Source organism: Sciurus vulgaris (genome assembly GCF_902686455.1).
Source record: "Sciurus vulgaris genome assembly, chromosome: 1".
Classification (NCBI taxonomy): domain Eukaryota; kingdom Metazoa; phylum Chordata; class Mammalia; order Rodentia; family Sciuridae; genus Sciurus; species Sciurus vulgaris.
The window spans coordinates 16,139,663-16,153,279 of NC_136461.1; the positions used below are offsets into that span (position 1 = coordinate 16,139,663).

Genomic DNA, 13,617 nt, shown 5'->3' on the forward strand with positions numbered 1-13,617 from the left:
AAAATTGGAACCCTTATACATTGCTATTAAGACTGTAAAATGTTGCAGATACTATGGGAAAAGTTTGGTAGCAGTTCCTTAAAATACAGAATTACCATATTACCCAGCAATTCCCTCTAGATATATAACCAAGAGAAATGAAAATTTACGTCTGTACAAAAACTTGTACACCAAGCATTATTTCTAACAGTCAAAAAGTGGAAACAATGCAAATTTCCACCTACTAATGAATAAATAAAAATTGGCATTACCATACAATGGCATATTATTCAGCTGTAAAGAAATGAATTATTAAAACCTACTGCAATATGGATGAATCTTGAAAACACTATGGAAAGTAAAAGAAGTCAGACACAAATCTACTGAACTGACAAAAATGCATTTATATGAGAAGTTCCCAATGGACAAATCCACATAGACAGAAAGTGGATTATGGTTGTTAGGCGCTATGGGTATGGAGAATGGGAAGTGACTACTAATGGTTGCATGTGGTTTCTTTTTGGGTGATGAAAATGTTTTGAAATTAGACAGAGGTGATGGTTGTACAACCCTGTGAATATATTTTAAAAGACAACTTCAAGATGATGAATTTTATGGCATGTGAATTATATCACATATACTTCTTTCCTTTCTTTCCTTCCTATGTATTTATTTTTGGTATCAGGGATTGAACACAGGGGCACTTCCCAGCCCTTTTTATTTATTTTGACACAGGGTCTCACTAAGCTAATGAGATTGGTCTTGAAATTGCAATCATCCTGCCTCACTTCCAGAGTCGCTAGGATTATAGGCGTGTGCCACAATGCCAGGTATTTATTTATTCATTCATTCATTCATTCATTCATTCATTCATTTTGCGGTGCTGGGGATCGAACCCAGGGCTTTGTGTTTGCAAGGCAAGCACTCTACCGACTGAGCTATCTCCCCAGCCCAGGTTTTATTAATTTTGGGGATAGGAGTCTCAATATGCTGCCCACTCTGATCTGGAATTCCTGGGCTCAAGTAATCCTCCCACCTCACCTTTCCAAATAGCTGAGATTATAGGCACATGCCATGGCACACAGTTTTGTTTTGTTTCAAACACAGACTCCAAAATGCATTTCCCACTCATGACCTCTCAGGTTAGAAAAAGAAAAATTCAACACAAAGTGAAAGCATCAAGGTCTCAATTCAGTATCTATTGAGCAAGATGGGTTATAAAGTGGGAATACAGAGACTGTTTTTATGATTCTCACAGTCTACTGTAAATACACAAATATAAGCAAATAATTAAAATATAATGTGTTAAGCATAGTAACAGATGAACAAAGAGCAGAAGAAATTATTATGGATCAGAAAGGTTTCATAGAAAAGATGTCTAAACTACACCTTTAAAAATAAAAGTTTTCTCCTTGTAGATAATGAGAGCAAAAGGTCCATGAACTACTGATATGTTGTATGATAATGGCATTAAGAAGTAAGACCAGCCGGGGAGATAGCTCAGCTGGAGGAGTGCTTGCCTCCCAAGCACAAGGCCCTGAGTTCGATCCCCAGTACAGAAAAAAAAAAAAAAAAAAAAAAGAAGAAGAAGAAGAAGTAAGACCAATCATTTCTTCAGGATGAACTGAGAAAGCTTCACAGTTAAATTTTAGCTGATTTTTGAGAATGAGTAGAATATAACTATGTATTGAAAAGAAAGGAACTAGACATTGGGATAAATCAAGAAATAACAGTAGGCAAAATACAATTAGAAATGTTCATATTTAGTTCAGCAGTTAGAAAAACCCCAACAGACTGCTGAAATAAGCACTGACGACTTGCTGGTGATGGTATGACTCAGGCAAGATTTTAAATACTACTACCTATAGTATTTCTGTTGCTATAGTTGTTGTTGTTGTAGTTATTATTATTATTATACATATTCTTTACCATAAAAATCCTCAGATTAAGAGCAGGACATGGTGGCCCATAATCCCAGTTACTTGAGCCCAGCCCCAGCTAGTTAACAAGATCATGTCTCAAAATAAAAATAAAAAAGGACCAGGGATATAGTTCAGTGATAAAGCACTCCTGGGTTAAACCCCCAGGTATGTACACACACACACACACACACACACAAACAGGATTTTGATGCTAGATAAAAACCTATGTGCTAGACTATCTATTATCATTTAATTTTTACAACAAACCTGAGATAAATATAAATACCCCAATTCCACTTCAGAAAGATTAGTAACAATTCACAATAGTACATCTGCATGCATTGTTAGGTATTATAAATTTGTCATCTCATTTAATCCTTCTCAAAACTCTAAAAACTAGGTATTACTACTATTTCTAGAAAATAGACACTCAGGGAAGCTAAGCAATTTGTGCAGGGTAGCACTGGTGTTAAAAGGCAGAACTGGAATCAAATCCAGAGCTGCCAATCCTAAAACTCTTTCCACTAAAATATATTGCTTCGTCTATTCTCAATCATTTTTTAATCTAATAAAATAGACTTCAGTTCTTATACTCCCTGCATATCCAGCAACTAGTACCATAGTAGTCTCTTGCATAGAGGGGTACAATATTTAAGGTCAGCTCTTTCATTGCTGAGACCAAAAGTCCTGACAAGAACAATTTTAGGAAGAAAAGTTTACTTGGGGGATCACAGTTCCAGAGGTCTCAGCCCATAGACAGCTGGCTCCATTGCTCTGAACAGAAGCAGAACATCATGGGGGGAAAGTGTGGCAGAGGAAAGTGGCTCAGGACCTGATCACCAAGAATCAGAAAAGTAAATAGACTCCCCTCACCACAAAGTATATACCCCAAAAGCATGCCCCCAATGACCCAGACAAGACACCCTACCTGCCTACAGTTACCAGTTAGCCCCTATCAGAGGATTGATGCACTAATTTAAGACAAGACTCTCACAACAAAACTCTTTCAAATCTAAGCTTTCTTGCATTGTCTCATACATGAGCTTTTGGGCGATACCTCATATCTAAACCATAACAAATATACATTTAGTGAAGACATTGTTTCCATGTACTGGACATAAGGAAAGGGTACGATTGGAGAAATGCAAGCCAAAAGAAACCCCAACACAAGGTGACTCCACAAAAACTCACCAGGCACAGTGCACAACTATAATCTCATTGACTAGGGAGGCTTAGGCAGAAGGATCACAAATTCAAGGCCAGCACTGGAACTTAGTAACACCCTGTCTCAAAATAAAAAATTTAAAAACAGAAGCAGGATTGGGGATGTAGGTCTATGGTAGAAAGTCACTGGGTTCAATCACCAGTACCACAAAAACAAACAAAACAGTGTCTTTTTAAGAAGTTAAAAAGAAGAGGGGAACCATCCCCAAAAGTCCCTTGCCCAGAAGAAAGATATCAGGTAGTTCAAAAGAAAGCAAACTTCCTCAAAGCTCAGGAACAGGCTGCTGAGAACTAAACACAACAGTTTTTTAGGAAGATTTTCAGATAAAGACAATAAACTTATTGAGCAAGTGAAAATAAATAAATAAATAAGCAAGCAAGCAAGCCTCTTTTCCTCTTTAGGTTTTCCAAGGGCTATGGAAGAGCCTCCAATGTTATAGTGTACTAGCCTATGGGAGAGATGCAAAGAAATAAAAAATCTTCATCAGAGATGTAAAGGGTAAATCTGGTCAAGATCTAGTTACAGCAATGCAGAAATCACGCAGTACATAACTGCAGCAAAATCAGGTGCCAACAGCTGAGAGGTATCAAGCAGCATAAGTTGTTAAAAAAAATAAATAAAAACAAAAAAAAGCAAGCCTGAAAGCACTTACATTCTAAAAATGCCTCTAAAGGACTGCAGGAAACTAACAGCACAAAAAAGGGGGTTCAGCTGAAACACATCAAGAGTTAAATCCATGAAAAAACTCATCATGTAACAATGAATCTTACTGAGAGTTCATTGTCTCCCTGACATTTTACCTCCCCCCCAACCCCAGTAGAAAAGCTAAGCTGCCTTCCCAGTTCCCAGCAAATCTAATACCCTTCAAATGCAGTTTCTCCGCTTTCTAGATTGCTAGACTAGAACACAGAAATGACACAGCCAACATCCTCCCACCTTCCCTCCAACAGCAGGAAGAGAATCAAAGACCAGAAGAAAAAAGTAGTAGGGAGTGATTTCTCTCACTTAAATACCATAGGTTGTAAGAGAGGCGACTACTACAATACTCATCCCACACCTTCCCCACCACCCGGCTCTTTCAGATTAGGGTTAGTAATCTTTTAAATTTTATTCCTTTTAATTTTGTTCTTGTGTCCTCAGACAAGTTCCTTCAAGGATTTCTTTTCTGTAACAGACTAATACCCTATCTCTTTCACAGGAATGTTATCTGAAGGACATGTTAAAGTACCTGAAAAACCTAAAAGCACAACAATAGGTAACACTCAACTCATTTGTTAATTCCTCACAATACCCCCATGTATTAAAAACAATTTTTCATGAGTAAACTGAGGACCAAAGAAATAAAGTTCCTTTTCCAAACTTACACAAATATTGTACAACTGGAACTTAAACATGGGCCACTTGGGTCAATAAATGTCAATGTATGTTACTAAATTGATGTATATGCAATATTCAGTGAAAATTATGTTAGACTAGCATAGCATATGGCTTAAGGAAACAAACAATAACCTAAATGAACTTCAACAAATATTTAAATTCTACTTTATTCCTACCATATTCCATCCCAATTAAATATTCTCATATTTAATTCTATCATATTCCATCATCTTTTTGCATTCTGAGATTAAAGTGTGACAGATAATTTATGTGGTACAGACTCTGGAGTCACATAAGACCTAAGTTGCACAATATGTCATTTAGTAACAGAATGGGCAGGTTATTTAAATGTTTCAATATGCATGTATGAAAGAGGATTAATACCTACCACATAGAATTTAAGAACTAAATACACTGTAAACTCATGTCAGAATAGCAGCTGGCACATAGTAAGTGCTAAGCAAACATCATTAGTTACTACCTTAATTTTTCTTTTTTTTTTTTTTTTTTTTGAGACAGGGTCTGGCTAAGCTGTTGAGGACCTTGGCAAATTACTAAGACCGGTCTCAAACTTGGGATCCTCTTGCCTCAGTGGAATTACAGGCACCCAGCTTCTTTGCCATTTTACCCATTTTCCATGTAAACAAACATAAAAAAATTTGCCCCAAAGACATGTAACCTTGACACGGGCACATGTACATTGGGTTTCATGTTTTAGTGTCCTCATTCTTTGGTAACATTTTCCAGTAATTTAATTATATATAACACTGTCACTGATGTAAGCCTCTAGTCTATGGTTTAAATATATAGCTAAATTGTACTTCTTACATATAACTATAATATTGCAAACTGTTATCTCTTAATACAAACTGTCACATTTCTTCTCCTCCCTCCTCCACCCCACTCCAACAAGGGATGGTAAGCAGGGCCTCCCACAATGGTAGGCAGGCATTCTACCACTGAGCCTCACTCCCAAATTGTCACATTGCTGAATGCATTAGTAAAGCAGGTTTTAAAGTCACTGATAAAGTTTTATCAAATTACCTCCGACTAAAGTGTGTAGTTATTTTCTTAGAAAGTATTTACTTTCTCAACTAAAAAAATCTCAAGGCCAAAGGGTAAAGTGACTTGTTGAAGTTCATACAGGTAGGTAGATAATGACAAAGACTGAGCCAGAATCTGCAGACTGAGTCCAAAGCTCTTTATTATCTCTCTAGACTGAATAATTCCATTTCTTATCAGGAGAAAGAATAAATATCTGAGGACAAAAAATAACTCCAGTCTCTAAAGGTTAGGAAAAAAAAATCAGGAAGTAAGTCTTCAAAGACCATTGATGTGGCACAACAACAACAAAAACAAATGTGGCATTACTCAGTACCGTTTCCTTTTTGAAAACTCATGTCAACTCAAAAACTTGCTTTGGGCTGGGGTTGTAGCTCAGTGGTAGAGCGATGGTGTAGCATGTGTGAGACACTGGGTTCAATCCTCAACACCTCATAAAAATAAATATTTTTTTAAAAAAAGATAGTGTGTTCATTTACAACTAAAAATTTTTTTTTGAAAAAAACTTGCTCTTGGGCTGGAGTTGTGGCTCTGTGATGGAATGCTTACCTGGCACATGTGAGGCACTGGGTTCAATCCTCACCACCACATAAAAAGTAAATAAATAAAATAAAGTTGTTGTGTCCATCTACAACTAAAATATTTCTAAAAAAATTTTTTTTGAACTTGCTCTATTAAATTTTTATTAGCCTAATCCACATTTGTCCATGGCCTTAGCAAATTCAGGTCAAAATATTAATAACAGGGTTGGCGTTTGTAGCTCAGTGGTAGAGCACTTGCCTCGCACATGTGAAGCACTGGGCTCAAGTCTCAGCACCACATAAAAAAATAAATAAAAGAAAGGTATTGTGTTTATCTGCAAGTAAAAAAAAAAAACTTTTAAATATTAATCAGCTGGGCATGGCACAGCAACTCGGGATGCTAAGGCAGAAGGATCTCAAGTTTGAGGCCTGCTTCAGAAATTGAGCAAGATCCTGTTTCAAAATTTTTAAAAAATTAAAAAATTTTTAAAGGGAGTGGACCTGGGAATATAGCTCAAACTAGGGGTACAGTAACGCTAGTTTCAACCCCAGAGCTAGCCCCCAAAATCATCTTAATAAGAAACTCCAAGGGCTGTCACAGTGCAATGTTACTACAGCAAACACACCTGAAAATAAACTTAGAAATTCTATGATATTGAGATTCTCATTGTAATTATTTTTGCTGTGGTAGGATCTAATCTTTTTTCAGAAACAGCTTTCCACAGAAACTATACTAAAATAAAAGATAACACAAAAATTTTCTCAGTAAGGCCACTAACTGACATTAAACTTTCCCAAATTTTTTAGAGCATTTCAATTCTAATTGGAGTTTAACAAAAATCTATATCACTCATTCAAGTCTGCACTGAAAGACAAACTATTTTTTATATTTCATAGTTTTTAACCAGAATCGAACCAGAAGTGGGCAATCTACTTTATACACAAGCCACAACAAGATCAGAGAGGAAGAGAAAGAACAGGAAGATTGGCAAGTCAAATCAATTATTTACTTAAAAGTTCACAGGGTACAGAGCACTATAAGATGCACAGTGCCAACCTGTTCCACCCCTTCTCTCCTAGTCAGTACAGGCCACAAGAGGAGGACCAGAGTCCAACAAATAGCAAAGAGCTAGGCAAAAGGGCCTTCTTACCAGGCTAGATGGAGCCAAACACATATGTTTCTTTTATTTACATACTTGTGAGCCTCCTGCCTCAGCCTCCCAAGTCACTAGGATTAAAGACATGCCTCACCTCACCTGGCTCAAACACATGTCTAACTCCTAGTCAAAGAACAGAGATTCAAGGAGGAGAAGGATCGACAGCTTAATTATTGTAGAGAGGAAGACAAAAAGATTAAGTGCTAAATACATGGGCAGTGGATCTTCTGAAAGTGCATTTACAGTAAAGTATTGGGGAGAGAAACAAGACAGAAGAAATGCTAAAGAATGAAAAGAGTAAAAGAAAAAGCTACATGCGGAATGCTCTTAATGGCAGAGGGCATTTTCTGATTTGTTTGAGGATAGAAGAGACAGTGAAAGGAAGGACTCAAAGAATGAAGCTGTAGATTCAAGTGAGAAAGATAGAAATTGATTGAGTGAAATACTGAACAGAGTGAATGTGGGTCATGAAAGTCATCAAAGCAACAGAAATGGGAGAGAGTAAATGGTAAGGGCTTTGAAAAATGAGAAGCTGTGCAAAAAAATGGCACAACTCCTTTCTTGTCCTAGGAGTTACAGAGTATTCAAACAGCAAAAATAGAACAGTAACATTCAGAAAAACCCTTACTAGGAGATGAAGGAATGTTGGAAGATTAGAGCCTAGGACTTTGCTCACATTTACATTTGTACACAGGTTCTACCAGACACAGTAGAAACAGTTGGTAAAGAGACAACAGGAATGAGGTGGAAGGGGGTGGGAGGGCTGAGGTTTATAATAAGGAGGCAATCACATTAGACAAATCTTTAAAGTAATTTTCAACAGCAAAGATACAGAAGAGTAAACTAAAGAATTATATTGTTACGAGGACAGGAATAATTAAAGGAGACACAAAAATAATACTCATAAACAATGAGTATTTGGCACTAACCAATCCAACATTTTCAAGAAGAATGATCTTCAGAACTCACTTTCCCAGAAGTTGAACCCTAAAACATCCTTTAATTTCATTTGTCAAGACTAAAATTTTGCTGAACTGCCAACAGTTAGTTTGTTTTTTCGAACAGGACATTTATTATTACATTATTATTCGTACTGAGGAATTAACCCAGAAGCACTTTTACCACTGAATGACATCCCCAACCTTTTTTATTTTTTATTTTGAGACAGGGTCTCACTAAGTTGCTTAAGGTCTCACTAAATTGCTGAGGCTGGCCTTGAAATTGTGATTCTCCTGCCTCAGCCTCCTGAGTTGCTGGGATTCTAGAATTTTTTTTTTTTTTTTTTTTTTTTTTTTTTGGCAGGGCTATGGATTCAACCCTGGACCTTGCACTCTGGACATTTGTTTTTAAATAAAGATTTGTTGAGAGTTCTACAAAAGGATAGAAAGGACTTTATCTGAATGATAAATGAATGCTACATGACTAGAACTAGGCTACAGATCATACTTGGTCTTTTTAAGCCCCCCTTACGTACACAGGATAGAAAAACAGATAACTACTACAGTTAATATAATATTTGGGTAGCACTTCACTGACTTGAATTGCTGTATAATCAGTTATCTCAACAGACTCATTCTTTATTCCTATTCTTATGATGTTTAATCCAAGAATACAGTAGTAGCAAGAACACAGGCTTTGGAAAGAACAATCTAGAATCATACCTCTACAATTCCACCCAGGGACATTTCTTAAATCTCTAAGATGAGCTTCACTTTTCTTATCTGGAAAGCAGGAATAACAGAACCCCTTTATGAGGCATTTGTGAAGACTGAAGTATTAATACATATAGAGGACCTACTACACAGTAGATGTTGAAGAAATGGTAGATAATATATTCTACTATAACATACAGCAATGAGAGAAAAATGGAAGATTTATTTAATTAATATTATTATAAACTAAACCATCAAGTTGAACCAGTTTATTGCTGCACTACTATTACCAGACATAGGAAAAATTCTGTTAAACAAAAAATTCTAAAATAACAAAAAATCCCAAAACTTCACTCCACCTGACATCTAACAAACAATGATGGTATTAATTAGGGTACAATTTTTATAACTAAACTTATATGTTTAGTGGTTTAAAATGCAGAATGTTTTTTCCAAATGAGTATTTCCAAAATAAACAAAACCTTTTACTTCCAGATCAATTCCAGGACAATTTCAGAGAATCTCAACATCTCCTAAATAAATGATGTTTAAAAAAGAAAAAACACATGGATGTAGAATAATGTAGTTGCAGAGCATGAGGATGATAAAAGCTATATCCTCCATCTCACCTTCCCTAATTCCAGTTAACTAGTATCACAAATAATTCTCAGTTCTACCAATCTCATAAAAATCTGAATATTACCTTTACTTTCCTTCTTTCTCTATATCATTAATCTCTTCCTTCTTCAAAAATTCCATTACAGGGCTGGGGCTGTAGTTCAGTGGTACAGCACTCACCTAGCATGAGGTGCTGGGTTCAAACCTCAACACCACACAAAAATAAATAAATAAAGGTATTGTGTCCATCTACAAAAAAAAAAAAAAATATATATATATACACACACATATATACATATATGTGTGTACATATGTGTATGTGTGTGTACATTTATACTTACATAAATATACATATGTATATATGTGTGTGTGTGTGGGTATATAGAGAGAGATCGATATAGATATAGATAAAAACTCCAATATATCCCTCTGGTTTGTTTGGGGTTTTTTTTCCCCACTCCATTCCCTAAATTCATCACCTGATAATGTTCACATCTGAATTTCTAAAAAATTCCCTCTCCAATAATCTACTTAACATCTCTTCACTATAATTCCAAGTATATCAAGTCATTGCCCTATTTATAAGCCTTCAATGGTTCCCAAATATTGGCAAGATCAAGTCTAAATTCTTCAGTGTAAATATTAATGCTGTTCACAGCCTAACTGAACATTACTTTATTAATTTTATCTCCTGCTAGTCTATAACCTAAACCATACTATCAAACGAGACAAATATTCCCATTTAATCAATAACACAGGCTTATTTCTATATCTGCCTGGCCTGGGCATCCCTTTCCTTTTCCTTTCTGCCTATTCATACCCTATCCATTCATCACTATAAAACACAGTCTGCCTCTATGGAGCCCTCACAGACTTTAGCCCAGACTGATTTCAGTAAACTATAACTGTCATTTTGTTATAAACTAGTACCATAGAACAAGACCTCCTAGTCACTCCAGTCCATGACATTTTCATCAAAGAATACCAGCATTTTTCATGAGGCTCAATGATTCAAAATTTAAAACTCCTTTAATCTGACATGATACCCTTAATCTGTTTTAAATGTTCCATCTTTTATAAAATGGTGATATTAGATGAGCATTGTTCTTCATTTTCATGCTCTTATTTGGAAAATAAAAAGCTCTTGAAATATGACTGGTTCATAGAACCCAAGCACAGGAACAGTTGCTAGTCTTCATCTCTTGTTTTGTCTTTGATATACAGTTCAATACTGTTATGGAACTGTTAAGAAAAACTATCTGCCTAAACAGAATTTTAAATTTCTTACAAACGGCAAATACGGCATGCCCTTCATCTTTTTGTTTTCTCCATATTAATTAGCCCTGGGTTTGAATACTAAACAAGTACTATAAAGTAAATAGAATTAGTGAAATTCATGGCTTTTAATTTTAATGTGAACTGACCAAAATGTAACTGAGGCCAGTATGCCTTGTCTCCTCTCCACTTCTCATGTCTGAACAGATTCTTTGCATTTTTCTGGATTGTACTCACTTAATAAAGTCATCTACCTCCCAATATCTCTTAATTCCACTCCACTGGCCTCTACTTATGATCTGAAATTTTATCCCTCAGTGAACTTCTTAGTCCCTTAATTTTCCCTGTCCCATTAACTCACTATCCTCCCACCAATTTTTCCATGACATTTCTTTAAAACTTTTTTTTTTTTTTTTTTTTTTTTTTTTTTTGGTGGGAAGAATGGGAATTAAACCCAGGGCCTCTCACATGGAGGCAGGCATTCTACCACTAAGCTACACCCTCAACCCAGAGTGTGTGTTTGTGTGCACGTGTGCCCATGCGCGCCCCCACTACCACTTGAGCTGCACCTGTTTCCAAGATTTTGACAGTCTCCTTCAAATTGCCTTAGGATCTAGTCTCCAAGTCTTAACTCAATCACCAATAAAATTCCTACAAAAAATAGTTTGAAAGTGTCTAATTTTATCAAATTATATTAAGAATATCTCATATTCCCAGCTACTTGGAAAGTTGAGGAAAGAGGATCACAAGTACTTTGTTACACAATTTAACTTCATCTCTAAGTATCTCCATTAAATATCTACTATTGGGGCCGGGGATATAGCTCAGTTGGTAGAGTGCCTGCTTCGCATGCATCAAGGTTCTGGGTTCAATCCCCAGCACCACCAAAAAATAAATAAATATCTACTATATTTTACCAGTTTCTGCATCAAGTCTTCCATTTTAAGGGCATATAATGAATGTTTAAGTCCACAGAAATCTAAAAATGGTATTCTTCCTACCCTAGAGGAGCATGAGAAAATGTTGATCTCATTTACTTAGGGAGTGATGATCACACAGAGTTCACAAAACTTTCCTATATTCAGGTCTGAACAACATTCAAGAGTAAGCTTGGGTTGAATCCTTGCTTGGAACTGACCTCTGAAAAACTGATCTCACATCTTAAGGACTCAATTCTCTCACCTATAAAATGGAGATAATATTATCTACCCCAAAGGTTGTTGTAAGATAATTAAGACATTAAAAAAAAAAAAAAAAGACATAAGACATAAGTACAGTAGCTACTGATACATAGAATTCCGTAAATACTGGGCTTTAATATTAGTCCTAAAGACTAAGAATCCTTAGAGAAATTTCACTTATAAAATTTTAATGAGGGGCTGGGGATGTGACTCAGTAATAAGAGTGCTTGCCTAGCACATGCAAGGCCCTGGGTTCAATCCCCAGTACTGCAAAATAAAATTAAAAATAATAAAACTTTTGGGTTGGGGTTGTGGCTCAGTGGTAGAGCACTTTCCTAGCATGTGTGAGACACTGTGTTCAATTCTCAGCACCACATATAAATAAATGAATAAAATAAAGGTTCATCAACAACTAAAATATATATATAAAATAATTAATAATAATAATAAAACCTTTAATGAGCCAGGCAAGGTTGGACACACCTGTAATTCTAGCCACCCGGGAGGCAGAGGCAGGAGGATCACAAGTTCAAGGCCTGTCGCAGGAACTTAGCAAGCCCCTATTTCAAACATAAAAAATAAAAAGGGCTTGGGATGAATGCAGATCATGAAGCTCAGTGGTAAAGCACCTGTGGGTTTAATCCGCAATATGGAAAAAAAAAAAAGACTTAAATGAGAGGTGGGGTGTAGCTCAACAGTACAGTGCATGTGTGGGGCCAGGCCATGAGTTCAATCCACACCACAGCGAAAACAAAACTTAAATGAGCTGCTCAGATATTAACTACATTATCATTAAAATGATCTAAATAAGATAAATACCCCCAAGTAATTAGGAACACAGCACATTTGTGATAAAGCTGTTCTAGGGCATAAGGAGTGAAAAATTAACTTATCTTTTTTTTCTATCTTATTTAATTTTTTACAGACTGCACCTTGATTCATGTACACAAATGGGGTACATCATTTTGTCTCCATGGCTGTACACGATGTAGACTCATACCATTCATGCAATCATACATGTACATAGGGCAATGATGTCTTTCTTATTCCACCATCTGTCATACCCCGCTCCCTCTCATTTCCTTCTACACAATCCAAAGTTCCTCCATTCTTCTCTCACTCTCCACCCTCACCTCCATTATATATCATTCTCCACTTATCAGAGAAAACATTCAGCCTTTGGTTTTTTGGGGATTGGCTTATTTCACTTAGCATGATATTCTCCAATTCCATCCGTTTATTTGCGAATGCCATAATATTATTATTCTTTATGGGTGAATAATATTCCCTTGTGTATACATACCAGTTTCTTTACCCATTCATCTGTTGAAGGGCATCTAGGTTGGTTCCACAATCTAGCTATTGTGAACTGAGCTGCTATAAACATTGATGTAGCTGTGTTACTTCTTTTATCTTGATGAGGTTTTAACATTTCCAGTTAACTTGAAAATGAATAAAACCATATTTCTTTATGTTTATAAACAGGAAAATGCTATCAGAGGAAGGTAAATGACACCACCTTTCTATAGGAAATCTTCAGCTGCAAAAAGCTATATGGGGCTGGAGATATAGCTCAGTTGGTAGAGTGCTTGACTCGAATGCATCTAAGACCCTGGGGTTAATCCCCAGCACCACCCAAAAAAAAAAA

The 13,617-nt window shown here is 36.1% G+C and overlaps 1 protein-coding gene across 5 annotated transcripts in view; it reads right to left on the minus strand.

Annotated features, from left to right (window-relative positions):
- LUZP1 (leucine zipper protein 1) overlaps positions 1-13,617 on the minus strand; it is a 96,125-nt gene that overhangs the window by 65,699 nt on the left and 16,809 nt on the right. The window lies entirely within an intron of this gene.